Below are 16,576 nucleotides of genomic sequence, written 5' to 3'. Positions count from 1 at the left end.
GAAAGGAGAACCAATCATATTAGTGTGGTGAAGAGGCCTTTCTTTCCCTGCAGGGGAAGGATATTTCTTCCTGCAAGCCCTGCTGCACCCCTGTGGCAAGTCTACTGCAAACTACCTTTCCCTCTGTGAAACACAATGCTCTATTTTATATATTTTTATTCGATCCTTATCTATCTATTGAATAAATGTATCCTTCTCTTCTCTCTCTGTTGGGATGTTATCAAAACATTTATGTAGTCTTTGGAGCAGAGCGAACAACTGGTCCTGAGATTCAGATGTAAAGCTGAAGAACTTGTTTGCCTAAATCCTTTCATATGAGCTAGGTGCTTCTGCGGTATCAGCTTGCCTAGTTTGCCTTGAAATCAGTACCTGGAACTACTCCTTTTGGAAGACAGAAAATATGTATGATGTGAAAATAGTCCCTGAACACGTAGAAAAGTGTCTTGTAGTAATTTCTGCATCATTTAAGCAACACCTGACAATCTGTCTCCTGTGTCTTTAGGCAGCTCTGTAGGTGACGTTAATAGTAGCCATTAGTCACTCAGATTCCAGATGATTTAAAGGAACTCTTAACTGTCTGAAAATGTATTATCTGTGGTTGTCACAGGGAAAGCCCAAGATTACTATAACTTAAATTGGTAACAAGGGAAAGTACGTTCTTTATGGAGTGTGGGTGTGTGATCTCTACCTTTTCGTATAATCATTTTCACTGTTGTTTGCATATATGATTTTCCCTGAGGTTAATGTGGATCTTTCAACACAACCACTAGGAAAGAAAAATAATTTAAATAGTAGGAAAATGGAATTGCAAATATTACAATTGACAAGGAGCTAATCATAATACCTAAAACTATTTTAAAGTATTTTTTCAACTGACTAGATTTCAAATTAATGGTGTCTGTTCTAATTCAGTTGGCTTTCCTGCTCTGTCATTCTGGGGATTTAATTATAAAGGAGATCCTGAAACCTCTTCTGAAGTCTGTGTCTTTTCTCTTTTCTGCCCCATGCATTCCCACACCTCCTTATCTTCTCAACTGTATTTCCTTCAGTGGGTAACTGCAGAAAGACTGTATAGACCACTGATTATCTGCAGATGATAGCTTGTGAATCCCTACTTTAAATGCTTTCCTTAGGTAAACCTATGGTAACAGGGTCAATTGTTAAGTTAGAACAACAGCTGACCTCATCTGGAGAGGAATGCAAGAAAAAGATTCTGACTAAGTTTCACTAAGGCTCTAGTGTTCTGTACTACTTGAGTGGCAGTAACCATTAAATATATTTTTGTCATGCAGCAATCTCCTGTGGAGCCTTACAAAAAATACTACACTACCATATAAACATTAAATTACTAGAGAAATGTATAAATAGTGCTTGTATCCTCAGGATAACTTTTGTTTGTTTCATAATCTAGAACTACCAGGACTCAGGGGGACTGAGATTTGTAAACCAGGACAAGACTATTGATCATGTTCTCTCTATATCATTTTAAGTAGCTATTCTCTTCTTACAAAATGTTGTCCAATTTGAATGTCATTCCTGGACCTTAGTAAAATGCTTGTTTTCAATCTGTTGTTACATTCCCAAAATTTGAAGATTTAACAACTTGGTGAAACACATCACTGTTTATATTGTATATTTAAATGTCATCGGTTCTCTGTAATCAATGGGCTATTTTGGAAAGAGTACCACTACTTCAAAGTATTGCCAGTTACTGAGGAAGAATGATCTTCTGTCAAATAAAATTTGACCAAATGCAAATTAAAATACATATATTTTTTTGGTACATTAGAGTGTTTGTTAGCTTGTTTGTGCCAAAGCATGTGTGTGTGTGTGTGTGTGTGTGTGTGTGTGTGTGTGCATGCGCACGCATGTGCATGTGTACATGTGTGTGCGTGTTGGGGAAGAGGGATAGTTTGTTTGAATGAACCATATGATATTGTGATAAGGAGAAGATTGAGCAGAATATCAACATTTATATTTACTTTGGTGACACCTGATGACACTTTAATAACATGAGAATAAGTGTCAGAGAGTTGGAACTTTTCACATTTGTAATACTGTTATGTACTGGCACTTATTGGAAATGTGTCAAATGTGAAGATCATGAATGGCTGCACAGATAAAGAGAATAAGGAAATATATCACAGGAAAAGGTCACTTTTCCCAAGAGGCCTATTTCTTGCATCTCTCAGCCTGCTCCTCTATACTTTATCACTGCAATGTATCCCATATTTCTCTCATATTTATTGGCTTTTCCCCTAGATCACAGAGCTGGGGAACTAGATTCTGATCTCTGTTACATGTGGAGTAAAGAAATCAGTTTCTCCAAAGCCATGGCTGAGTTCTTAAGAAAACGCAGCCCTAGCAGAACATAACAGTATATGGGAAGCCAAAGCAGTTCCTTCAGAATAATTATGGGTGCTGACAAATGTGCAACTCCCCACTGTAACTCATGGTGCTTCACAGAAAGCACTATGGCTGACTGACTGACTGTGCCTGCCACCCCAACAGATGTTTGCTGTTTGGTTCTGGGGAGTGGAAATCAAGCTTCAGTTAGGAGCCAATCCAGGGGACAGAGGCTGTGTGTCTGCAGTCTCTATCCCCTATCCTTGCCATCACCCTCCTAGTTCCAGTGCTATCTGTAGTATGGGAAGGGAGTGGAGGAGGGGAGGGAACCTCCAGTTTGGGGTCTGCCCAGCCTCCACTTGTGGGGAGGGTGGATTGGAGCCCCCCCAACTCTAGGGGTGGGCCTGGCCTGCATCTACCCAGACCTGCTCACATGCAGGGGCAAACAGAAGTTACTGAAGGTACTCCACTATGGACTGCCTTCATCTGAACCCTCACTAAATGTAGGTTAATTTGTCGCGTGCTTGGGCACTTTTAAAGCACTCTGCAGCTGCGCACTTCTCTCAGGGCATGACTATAGAGCACTTTGAAGGGGCCTATCATGCAAGAGATATTACTTCTGTCAGCACCCAGTATTAATTAGTGACTCGTAAGTCATCTTGGATTTCAAGGTTTTGTAAGTTGCAGTCATACGTTTGGCTGATGGCTTCAAGCAAGGTTCCAGCATCATCCCTGCAGTGTTCTTCCCTTCAGGAATATGGACAGTTCATCAATTTATTTTTTGGTTTTTGTTATGAAATGGCAGTTTCATATTTCAACTGTATTCTTAGCAATATCCTGAATTAGTAGGTTCAGAAACACTCCTTGTTTTAGTGTTTGTAAGAGATAGTTGGTTAGGCAATTTACTGGTTGGCAGGCTACAGACAACCCCCCATCACTTGAACAGAAGATGCAGGTTCCTGCAACTGAAGTTCCTACATGATGGACTGAGGAGAAGAATTAAATATAATGCACAAGTGAACATCTTTAGTACACCTATATAACTGGCACTCTCAATAGCTAAGTCTTGACTGACATAATGCCACTTTCCTTCTGCACAGATTACCAGAGCATCAAGCTGATTGTTTTTGTCTATCCATTATCTTTGAAAAACAGCTGGATCAAATGTTTTTTAACAGCAGGAGTATCTATGTGACAAAAATATACCATGAAAAAAGTATTTTTCAATGAATCCCCTTCTTATACACTTGTCATTATATGTTCTGCTGTATTCATTCACATACCACACATCCCACTTTTCCTAAAACTTAGCCACAGAAAATTGGGGTGTGTGTTTTAAATGAGGAAACTGATTTCTGCAGGGGCTGGAGTTTCAGTCCATATAAAGTAGTGGTACAGAACCATCCTCAGCTTCATGCCTTCTCCTCCTGCTCTGAGGCCAACAATTATTGTTTATATATTTATATATAAAAAGAAATGAGTAAAAGCAAATCTGCTTTGCCTGCATTTGCACCTGCTATGTGTCTGTTATCTTCAGACATTCTGTACAACTGAATTGTGCTTGTATGATAGTTCACAGTATTTTGCAAAGCTCAGTGACTGATATCAGAGTTATTTGTTTTTAGGTTAGGATGGTACACTGCTTATAATAATTGCTCAAGGTCTGTCCCTCTGCACCTCTGGTGCAGAGATAAACCACACCCTAACTATAACCATTTTGGTGGAGAAGGTGGTTTGTAGGCAACAGAATCTTTTTTCCCACCTTTTATTTCCACTTCTAGGGACACAGGGTGGCATCTATCACACTTTGTCAGAGTACTGCCTGCTGTAGGCCTTAAAAAATAAAAATAAAAAAAAACAAAAACAAAACTCTAAAACATTCTCCAAGTAGGAAATCATCTCCTCCTCTCCCATCCTCTGCAGAAGTGGCACAGGAAGCCGTTTGACCTTACTAAGCAGCATTGAACAGTTAGCTATAAAGCACATAAATCTGGTATGGTTAATTTAGCTGGAATGTTCATCTTGTTAATAAAAGATAAAACAATGCTCTTTTCAATTTGTTGTTCTTACACGAGACCTGAAGCACCAGATAAAAATGCCAATGGTATTAGGATATTATATTTCATTAAGTCTATTTATTTTGTATGTCCCACTTTTACAGCTGTTGCCATTTTAGCAAGAATTGAAGAAGGGTAGCATGAAATCTTTAAGTGAATTAGATAAATTATTAACTGCAACTGAGCACTTTTCTGTGAAGCAGCCCATCAGCTGGAAATTTTCTAGCCGTAAGGGCTTTACATTATTATTAGATTCACTTAATGCTCATATTACAAAGCCCTCAAGAAGAAAAAGAGCAAGCAGCTTGTTTTCACAAGCCAAGGAACCAGGGGGAAAAAAAGGAAGAACATATGCTTTGTTTTGCTCTTTCTTGCTCAACCCCTCTATTTCTTGAATACCACTTTCTTTTCCTGTCCTTAAAAAAGAAAAGAAAAGAATAGCCTTGGGCCCTGCTCTGTTCAGTAGCATGAAGATGATGTTACATTTACCTATACAAATTCCAGCTGCATAGGCACTCTTACGCATAATAGCAGCTTATGTTACTAAAAGTGTCTTTTCTTCTAAAGTTCTCCATAGAGACAGGCGTACAGGAGGAAGTGTTTGAAAAGGCAGTGCAAGGACAGTCCTGTGGGGTTTTCTATACATTTTCCTGTGAACAAATAGGTTTGTAGCCTCACTCAGGAGTCACAGTCTTCCTTTTCTGTTCTCCTGGCTTCTGGGAACTAGAGAGGTGTAGTCAGATCTGGTAAGCGCGTATTTAAGTCAGCTAGCTGAGTTTGGAGGAGGGCATAGTGTAAAAATGGAAATGCCAATTTTATGGGTGTAAAAATGCTATTGCAGCTCTTTTTCAAATCTGTAAGGAAACTGTAGCTTTTTAGGTAGCTACAAAAATAATTAGATGCACACTTGAGTATGCACTACAGCCCAGACCTATGCCATTAGTTCATAACCCAGCAGCACCTCTAACCACTCCTGAAAGTCTTCTTAAAGTCCAGGCATGATTCTGCATCTGTCCTGCATTACTTCCAGCCCCTCTCTCCCATTAGGTTATCAGAGAGGGGCAGAAATTACATATAAACTGGTATAAGTGATCGGAAACTGGTTCCAACCTGTAACAACAGAAGCTCAGTGTGCATAAACTGCTTTCAAAATGGCTGAAACTGGTTTAAGATAAACCTGAATTTATAAAGTATCAGACTTAACTGATTTAGGTTAAATTGGTTTATTGAACTTCTGTCCCAGATCCCCTCCAGATTCAAGTTAACTCACATCTCAGGATGCATCCCACATCCCAGGATGCTTTGCACCTCCTTCACAAATCCCCTCCCCACCACAGGGTGGGCAGGCTAGCCTTGGCCCATAGGTGTGCTCTAGTGCCCCCTGGCTTCTGGCCTGGGTCACTGCAGGCATGTGGCTGTATTTCCAGGTTCAAAAGTAAATGTCTATTCATTTGCTTATCTGTTCAATCTATGGACTTTAGTTAACCTGCAAAGATTGAAATCGATTCAGCCCTAGGCTTTTTCACTGTCTGTACTTAGCCATAACACAACCTTAGCACATACATCCCACTCTGGACATGCTCATAAGAAGTCCACTGGCAGCAATCTCATATTTTGTTTTCCAGCTTTTACATACCACCCTTCCTCTCCCCCTACCACCCAGAACCTAGGTTGCTTTTTCTTTTTTTCTTCTTAAACACCATGGCATTTATCCCTTTATTCTCCTCATTAATCTTCTTTGCAGCTTACCCAGTGCTTCCCTAACAGAGGTTCTTCCTAATTGGAAGCTCAGACATGAATCAGTTGTAACTACAGTAAAAGCTCTGTTATCTGGCATCCCCCAGGAATGGGGGATGCTGGATAACAAAATATGCTGGTTAATTGAGCGGCCTGAACAGGTGTCCTTGCCTGTTTGGGCCGCTGCTTCTCCCACAACGTCCAGGGCATTGCCGCCCTTCCCGTGGCATCACTGCCCACCCCTGTGAGCCCCACAGGACAAGGAGACAGGCCCCGCGCAGCCTGCTATGTCCTGGGCCATGGGGGCTTGGCAGCACAGGCTGCTTTGCCCCAGGCTGTTGGGGCTCAGAGAAACCGAAGTGCTACAGTGAGCGCTTCTGGTTTCACTTTACCTTACAAACTGGCATGCCGGTTAATAGAGCATGCCATCTTGTAAGGTGCCGGTTAATGGAGCTTTTACTGTAGTTGTTACATTATGTAGAGGCTCATGCCACACAGTACTGAGCCATTAGCACTCAGGTGGTGAATGAAGTAGACTTCTGTCACACTCTTTAGTTCTCAGGTTATAGTCAAGTAGCATTGGCAATCCCTCAATTCAAAGCTAATATTTACCATGGCTCACTGATGGTGATTGAGGTGATTTAAGAGTCCAGTCCTTGAGCCACAGATCCAGCCACAGAAGTTGTAGGTCTTTCTACATGGGAGAGTAGGCCATAGGCTGGGGTTTCTTCCCATTTCCTTCCTCCATTCTCTCTTCTCTGCTTCAAGGGCAAGACGCTTTACCTTGAAGTGGGCTGCCACCTTGTTGAAGTTGCAGCACCCTTGGAGTTTATTAGCAGCTAGCTCCTCCCAGCTCTCAATGTCAGCATCAGTTTTCTTGAGGTATGCTCTCACTGTGTCCTTGTAGCATTTTCTCTAGCTGCCATAAGATCTCAGGCCCCAATTGGGAGTAGAGCACTTGTTCGGGGAGTTGAGAGTCACACACAGTGTCTGGTACAGTGAAGTTGGTGCTTGAGAATCATAGACTATGCTGATAACATTGTTTTCAACAAGGATGCTGGCATTTGTGCAGTGAGTAATCTGAGTAACACAGGTACCAGGAATAAAATGAACTAACAAAACATCCTTAGTGAAAGAATGGAGCAGTTAAAAGCGCCAGAGTTGAAACTCTGGAAATACGGACAGTGGAGAAGGCTTATATAGACCACACCATTCATCTGTGAAGCATGGGCATTTTGGAAGCCAATAGAACATTGCTAGTTAGTGTAGTTAAAAAGTAAATTAAAAGTATTTGTTTTTTTTAAATAACTATTTGTCTGTTTATTATTGATGTATGGTTCTTTTGGTAGGTAAGTTATTATTTGCTATAAATAGCAGTGGAGGGAAGATATTGGGAACTATATCTTCAAAAGGCTCCAATATGAGCCTCAGTTGGAATTACTTGTATAATGCAGAGGCATTTGTTATGCAGTCTTGAGTAATCAGTTCTATCAAGGATTGCATCCTTGAAATGGTGAAAAGGATTGTGCCATACCAACAATCTCAAGAGCAATGCCATTTAGAGTTTTGTACTCCTGATAGGGTCGCCCATCATAGAAAGGTTGAAAGCAAGTTTTCCAGACTCATAGTGATTCAAAAATAAAAATTAATCCTCAGCAATGGAGCAGGCTGTGAAATATTCTTTCTTCATCTATGTCTGCAGAGGCAGATGAAAGCTGCAGCAGAATAGAAACCTCCAGCTATCTAGGCCTTCCTGGTCATGAGCTTATTGTTTCACTCCTGCGAAGTATCATATGGTTCCTGATGTGCGATGGCATCCCTGTGATAAAAGTCAACATGAGCCGGTGTTCTCCTTCAACAGCAAGTTTTTTCAATCCACTGGGTCCCTGATGCTTGCAGAGCTGTTCTATCTCTGATTTCAGCACACTGAGTCCCTGACCCTTGCAGGGCTCAAATACTGGTTTCAGCGCCTCAGTCCCCAACCTTTGCAGAGCTCAAATCACTGAGTGTCTCCTAGGTAACCCTGTGGCCTCCACCTTCCTGTAGCCACTCCCAAGTTTCTGGTTAATAAAAAAGAAAAGCCCAAAAAGCTGATCTCTAAATGAAAGCCTTAAAATCCAGCTTAGGTCTCTACATGACTACAAAACCCTACCCCCAATCAGCTGGCTCTCCACTAGCCCTAAGGTCTAGGTCTGTGGCTTCCTGCCCTAACAGTTTATGCTGACAGGGACTCCTCTCCTTCAATGGCCAGGGTCAGACTGAGTTCTGCAGCTCAAGAGCTTGGCTCATCTTTCCTTGATCTCTAACCTTCCTGGTCACCTGTCCCTGGTCCTGAGACAGGCCCAGAGGGTTCCAATCAGACTAATAAACTTTATCCCCTCAGTTGCCACCTAACTTGCTGCTTTACAGGCGTCACTTAACTACTTTGCTGAGATTCTACCTGTTGCCTATAGCAGGGAAGCTGTCTCCCCTTATGGTTCCTGTCTCTGTGCTCCTGCAGCTATTTGGTTTCTGGCAGCTGGAACTGATGCAGCTGTCCTGCTCTCTTAAAGTAACAGGGCCTAGAAATCTCCTATTACAAAAGAGAATTCTTCTGAGCACATCTGGAACATGATCTCATCATCATGAACTCCTTATTCCACCAAAGCAACAAATGGAACACATCATGGATATGATCCCACTCAAAACAGTGGCACCTGATTGACTCTGTCATAGTGCATTCCCAGGATGATTGTGACATCTATATCACCAGAGCTATGACCAACATAGAAGACTACTGGACAGATCATACTTATACACCATCATGTCCACTCATCATTCCAAAACCAAGAAGCAACCAAGGAAAAGGTTCAATATCAAGAGTTTATAAAGATCCTGCTAAAAGCAATCAACTCCAGCAGTATCTCAGTGAAAAACTCTCCAACGTCATGAATGATCTTGACATTACTGATCACTGGGAGAGCCTCAAGAAAGGTATCCATTTGTGATGTATGCAGAGTATCTCTAGACTTCTCCAGAGAGAAACATGAGATTGATGCCCATCAAAATCTCTTACCGTTATTATGCTTCTTCACAACATGACAGCAAACATCCTAAGCAATGGCTCTAAAATGGACTTCTTCACTATTAGAACTGGAGTTGTGCAGGGTTATGTGACTGAACTGGTCATGTTCCAAATCCAAGAAAACCAACACATTACTGATCCTCAATATGCTGATGATCGTGTTGTGTATGCCCACTTGATTGAAGAGCTCCAGGTCACTCTTGATTGCTAAAGCACATGACGCCTTATGAAGAATTCTATTATGATCACCTAATAATAGAATTCTTCATAAGGCATCGAGTGGGTAAGGTAACTAGTAGGGTGAAAGTGCTAGACTTTAGGAAAGCTGATTTCAATGAACTCAGGCGATTAGTCAAGGACGCACTGCAGAGTAGGAGTTTTGAAGTGATGGCAGCCCAAGAAGGGTGGCTGTGCCTTAAGGAAATGATCCTTCGGGCACAAAGGGAGACAATCCCGGTGCGCAGAAAAAGAGGGAAAGGGGCCAGAAGGCTTCCTTGGCTGACCAGAGAAATCCAGGGCAGCCTGCGGGCCAAAAGGGGAGCACATAAAAAGTGGAAACAGGGAGAGATCACCAAAGAGGAGTATACCTCCTCTGCTCGCGCTTGTAGGGAGGCAGTTAGATGGACTAGGAGTACTGTGCCTAGCTGCTTCCCATGATCCCCCAGCTGGGTTTTACCATACAACCTTGCACACCACGGAAGCAGGCAGTTTAAGAATTGACTCCATAGCAGCCCCCTCTGGCTGATTTTAGGAGTCCTGTTAAGTGGGTTCAAAAGAGACTTGGCCCATCTTCTGGAGCCCAAAGATGTGGATGTTATCGTGAGCTTCCACCTCCAGGCATACAGAAGTGAACTGAAGCAGGTGGGAAGTTGGGAAGGTCCTGAGGCTTCATCCTGGGAAGCTCATAAACAACTCTGGCATCTCCAACAAGCCAGCCTGAGTAGCCAGGTACTGAGCAGGATGTCGCTGTTGCATTTTGATTTTCCAGGGGCTGAGGGGTTTGCCGTCTGCATGTCCCCAGCGTTCCTTTTACATCATTGCCCCCACGCCATGCCCTGGCCACACGCGTGCCGACCCAGGTTCACATTCAAACAGTCATTTCTGTAGCGACAGCCCTTGCTAGATCTTTCCAGCTGGGAAGCCAAGCCCATGCAGTAAGGTATGACTAAAAACTGCTGTCCCTGGCCTGCTTGCTCATAACTGCCCATCTCTTTCTGTGCTCAGTGGATCGGCCGGTCAGGGTCTACGCTGATGGGATATTCGACTTGTTTCACTCCGGACATGCCCGGGCTTTGATGCAAGCTAAGAACCTCTTCCCCAACACATACCTCATTGTGGGAGGTAAGGCGAGATCTGTTACCTTGAGAAGACCTTCCTGCATCTTCCCTGTCCTTCCCCAGCAGGTGACGCCCTGCTTTGGGCTCTCTGCCTCAAAGGGCAGCCACGTGGCAGTGCCTCGCCCTTTAGCTTTGAGTTCAGCTCAGCACAGCGTGTGCATGGGACACTGAGGGGCAAATAATAGGCCTGAACATAAAGATTAAATCCTGAAATTGTGAAATTGTTTCTGGGAGGGAAAGACTCTCTGTTCCAACTGAGTTCATTGAACCTGTCATCTCAGTATTGCATGCCAAGTGCTAGGCAGAGCTGAGCTGCTGAATACTGAGCCATAAAAAGAGGCATTCGGCTACTATCTGTAAACCAGGAGCAGCAGAGGAGGGAAGAACTGTTTCTGTACATGTAGCTGAGCCAACGTGGGATGAGTTTTACTGTGAGAGTCAGTCCTAGCGTTCTGCTGGCTTCACCTTGTGATGGTTTTGGAATTCATAGAACCATAGGGGAATGGGGCTGGAAGGGATCTCCAGAGGTCACATCTAATCCAACCCCCTGCCTGAGGCAGGATCAGCCCTGTCCAAACCATCATGTACAAATCCATTGTCCAACCTCTTAGTAAAACTACTGTCAACTCTGATACAACACAATACCAGCACTGGTGGCTGTGTGTGGCTGCCTATAAGTTCATCACGGGGGCACAGAAGGGAATTGGTGAGGTTTTATTCACCAAGGCGCCCCCGGGGGTTACAAGAAATAATGGCCACAAGCTAGCAGAGAGCAGATTTAGATTGGACATTAGGAAGAACTTCTTCACAGTTAGAGTGGCCAAGGTCTGGAACGGGCTCCTAAGGGAGGTGGTGCTCTCCCCTACCCTGGGGGTCTTCAAGAGGAGGTTGGATATGCATCTGGCTGGGGTCATCTAGACCCAGCCCTCTTTCCTGCCTATGCAGGGGGTCGGACTCGATGATCTATTGAGGTCCCTTCCGACCCTAACATCTATGAATCTATGAAATGCTTGGACTAACCATCAACTTGATGAAAACCAAGATATTTTACCAAAACCTATTTTACCTATGCAAAACCAACTAGCTGCTACTCTACATATTACAAGTAGAGAGAAATCCCTGGAGAATGTAGAGCATTTCCCCTACCTGGGTACTCACTTTTCCCAGAAAGTTAACATATATGATATTTAACACCAGATAAAATCTGCAGTGCTGCCTTTGGACATCTGTGAAATCGTGCCTTCTATGCTCGTGACATTAGGACCCGAAGCAAACTTCTTGTCTATCAGGCTGTTGTCATCCCTATCTTGTTGTATAGGGGTGAAATTAGGATGGTGTATCAGAAACACCCAAAACCTTTCGAATGTTACCACCAGTGATGTCACTGGAAAGATCATGATTGGAAGAACAGAAGAACAAATGCCACTGTTCTGGTTCAAGCAAACACCACCAGCATTGAAGCCAGGTTTATATGGCACCAGCTCCATTGGATAGGATATAATCATAAAGATACCTTATATCTGTCTCCCAAAAGAGGTCCCATACTCCCAACTCACCGATGGTCACCCGTCTAGAGATGGGCAAAATAAGACACCTTGAAGACTATTCTAAAGAAATGCAATATTAACATCAATACCTGGGAAACTAGAGCCCTGAATCATTCCTAGTGGTGTTGTGATGTACAACAAAACATGTGTTTTGAACAAACTCACCTCACTATGGAGGCAGATAAATGCAAGTGTCAGGGAAAGAGCTGTGACCCAACATCACCAGGATCTATCTACTCCTTTCTCCTAGATCTATTGGCCATGTCTGCACTTAATTACGCTGATCTTGGATTGGCCTCCTCAGTCATTTCCAGACTCACCAATGACTTCCCTATTTACTGGAAGACTGTCATCCTCTTATGGAGGGACTGCCAACACCAAATCAGCACTAAGTGAAGCAGACTTCTGTCAAACTCCTTAATTCTGATTAGTTACTGTTCTTGTAGAAGGTCTCCTGTAGGGTTTCAGGAAAAGGGGGAACAAACCTTAGACATAAATTTCTTTTGTTCATTTCATGTTTTTTCTACCTTTAATTCATCACCTTTAGTGCCCTTTGTGCTGCACTCCAGACAGCAACAACTGGCACTGAAGATATGGGGGAATTGTTTCATTCTCTACTGAAGTTCAGCTTCTTCTCTATAATGATTGTGTGCATGTGTGTGTGTGTGTGTGTGTGTTTTGTTTTGTTTTTTAAACTGTAGGTGAATGCCATTTTTCACTCCCGGGGAACTCAAATGGCATTTTCATAACACAGTAATCTCTCAAATTCATTTTGGCTGTATTTTCCCCCAATTGATTATTCAAAGATCAGCTGTTTGAAATAATTAAATGTGAGCATTTCAGAAATTGCCTTAACCGGGAAGCAACTTACCAGTATAATGTAAAGCCCAGTTGACAGCAATTTACACCTCTGCAAAGAGAATAAAATGCAAAAAGACAGGTTTTGTTTGAGTATTTCCCTCCAGAAATAATCATACCTTCTCATCATTTTTCCTTCAGATAAGAATATACATGAATATGATTTCATCTCTTTTCAGACAAAATACTGTACCTACCAGAAGTTACCAAGAGATGGTGTTGTTTATTCAAATGGAGGGGGTATTTGCCTGTTGCATTTTGCCATCACACTGTTCACATCAGTGCAGATGACTGCAAAGGTTCTTTTATAAAAGGTGATCAGAGAGGTCACAAAAACAGCATAACCCTTGATTTGGGTTTCTGTGTTACAAAACCCTTCTTAAATCAGTGCCCTGAATGATGTGCATTAGTTGCTTTTTATCCTTATGGTTCCCAGTACTGGTGGGGAATTTTTTTCAAATAGCCTCACCAGGTACAAATACCTCCAGTTACCTTTGGGAATGTGATGTTGGTGTAATCCTAGAAAACGTATCTGACAGAGAGAGGGCACAAGGAATGTTTCTATAGCTGATGACATTTCCCAGAAGGACTTTTTTTGTGAGAAAAATAGGTTCAAATCAAAATTTTCTGGAGAAGAACATGTCTGTTTTAATGAAATTACATTTTGATATTTTAAAATGCAATTTCAATTAAGTTGAAACATTGCATTTTGATTTTCCATGTCAGAATGCCTTTTCATTTAGACATGTATTATTATGTTTTCTAATATAATATAAAAGATTTAAATTGGTTTCAAATATTTGGCCCAAATTGATTTTTAAAATTCTTTTCATAGGAAATTTCACATTTTGTTTGGTTTGGTTCTGGTTTTAAGTGAAAACAATTTTGAAATGTCAGAATTCCCCCTTCAGTGGAAATTCTGAATTCCCACAAGCTGTGTTGTGACTTAATGAGACTAAGACAAGAAGGCAGAAAATATACACTGGTTCCACTCAGCAATCTAGTAACAGAATATTTATGAAAAGAGGACCCTGTATAGTCTCTATGACCTTTGGGGAAAAAAATAAATTGGTTAAATTGATTCCAGTTTAAATAGAGAATTAACTCTCATTATATTATTATATCTTCTTTTCTATAAGATTTACTTCTCCTCAGCCTGATTTACCTTCATATGTACTGGGAATAAACTCCATATTTCAGCCAAGGCTAGCCTTATGGAGGGCACACAGGATGGTCACCTTGGTATCCTCATTGTACAGGAAAGAATGAGCTTGAGGTGTCTTTCATTCCCAGGCTTTAGTTGTCTAGTACTATCTAATAGAGATGTTTGAAAAAATTCCAGTGGAGTTTTCCATCAGAAATTGCTGATTCTATGCAATTGAAATTGTTCCTATCAAACATGTCAACTTCATCTACATTTTCTGTGGGAAATTAGCCAGACATGTTGTTGCAATCAGTTTGGATAGCTCTACTTTGGCTTTATTAATTTGCCCGTGTATTTTTAACATAAAAGACAACAGACAAAATAAGATCAAAATTGGTATTTGAAGTTTATCAAAATAAAGTACTGGATATGCTGTTTTTGCAGGAGAGTTCTGACACTTTGACTTTTCATCTCATTTTAGAACACGACCAGATTTTGAAATCTCAGCATTTCCATATGATGATAACTCACTCTTTCGACTGGCTCTACTAGTTTGTGATAGGGGAAACTCAAAACAGTTGAGAAATCTGGTTAAGATGACTCAAAGCATTCAGAAGCTTATTCAAACCTCCAGCTGTTACAGTTTCCTTTTCATCTAAATAACATTTCTCTTTCATGATTAGATTCTGTGCTCTTCTAAATTTTCAGATGTCTCTGTCTCACTAACTCCCAGTAGCCTCTTTACCCTCGAGGAGCACTTACAGCAGGCAGAATGTGGTCTCACATCTGACTCAGCTGCTTTAAAATAAAAAATCTTTAAAATGTTGGAGTATTCCTACATCAGATATACTGTAGGATGTATCACACACATACATCCCTGCTTCCAGGGTAGTCAAGGAGCTCACAAGGTTATGAAGACAGGAGAGCTTATTAGATCTAAAAGCAAGTGTCATGTGTATAAGGCTCCTGCACATTTAAAAATGGTTAGGTACAGCTACCTCCATTCCAGCCTCTCAATATTACAACCATATCTACTCTGATCCTACTGACCTGGATGTACACTTCAAGGGTTCAGAAGTGTTCATCCAGGTTTCTTCTATAGATGGTTTCTTCTATTTTGAATACAATCCCAAAAATGTAGCCATTCAGATTAGCAGATAGACTTAGACCTACTATAATAACAGACCTATGACAGGGACAACAGAAGAATCCCTGTCATACAGCCTCCAGCTCTAAGACACATCTGACCAAGTTTTGAGAGTGACCATTTCATGGTAGCTTTCAGGAACACATCTTTTCCTGCTTACAGACAGTCACCCAACCTTCAAATGACATCTTTCCAGCAACAGACTACCTAACCTAAATCTGCCTCTCACCAAGCCACCAGGTCTTTCTACAGACCCAGATGCCATCTGTTCCTCCTCATCAACACAGAACACATCATCACTGAACCAAAAATATCTGGGGTGCATTAATCTGCTCTCCCACTATCGTCATAAAACAGCATTTGCTTACAGTGTCCCTTTACTGTATATTGGCCAGATGGGGCAATCCCTACATAAAAGAAGACTGGACACCAATTCAATCAATGCTAGAAAGATAAAAAGCCTGTGACACTTTAACCTCCCAGGACACTCCATTGTTAACATCAGAGTAGCTGTTCTTAAACAAGAAACTTTAAAAACCAACTTGAACAAAAAATCGCAGAATGTGAAATCGTCTGCAGACTGCATTGAAATAGCCATGGTATCAGAAGAAATTCTGGATTCTTATTCCATTACTTAGACTATCTGTTAATTTTGGTGTTCTCCAACACGTTGCCTTGTCCATCTCTATGGATCTAACCAATCCACTTCTTACCTCTCTTACCAGCATTCCTTTCACACATCCCCTTCCCTTCTATATAAAATATTTTCTTTTTGTTGGCCTATTTGTAGCAACTGATGCAGTAGTTTGTCGTCTACAAAAGCTCATGTGTATCTGAACCAGTTAGTCACTTACAGAATCCCAAAAGCAGAAGATAAGGCAAGATGGCAACTAATTGGGCCTTTATTAATATAGAAAACCTTGAAAACATTCCACCTTCCCTGCTGAAGGTAGGGGAAGCTGCAGGACTGAAAAACAACATGGGGTGATTACCATTAGGTGGTTCATTTTTAAAAAATACATGCAAAAATTGGCTTCAAGAAGACCTTAAATGAATTTTTAAAAATAAAAATTGAAAAAAAAAATTAAATTCATGTAAACAAGACCTTACCCTGCACATATGCCTACCCTTCTACAAAGCTTGATAGATTTTCATGGAATTCAGCCTGGCAGCAAGCATGTGTACCAGTGTAACGGTTAGATGGAGAGGGTCAGGAAGAATTAATCATCTTATAAAACCATTAAGACTCTTCCTGGTGTATTTTATTTGCCTGGTATATACTTGGTTGGTGAGAGTCTTGAGGGCTGCAGGCTCATGCTTCACAAAGCAGCTATGTATA

The sequence above is a fragment of the Alligator sinensis genome, unplaced genomic scaffold (genome assembly GCF_000455745.1).
Source record: "Alligator sinensis unplaced genomic scaffold, ASM45574v1 scaffold562_1, whole genome shotgun sequence".
Lineage (NCBI taxonomy): Eukaryota > Metazoa > Chordata > Crocodylia > Alligatoridae > Alligator > Alligator sinensis.
The sequence above is the reverse complement of the archived record's forward strand: the minus strand, read 5'-3'. Positions refer to the sequence as shown.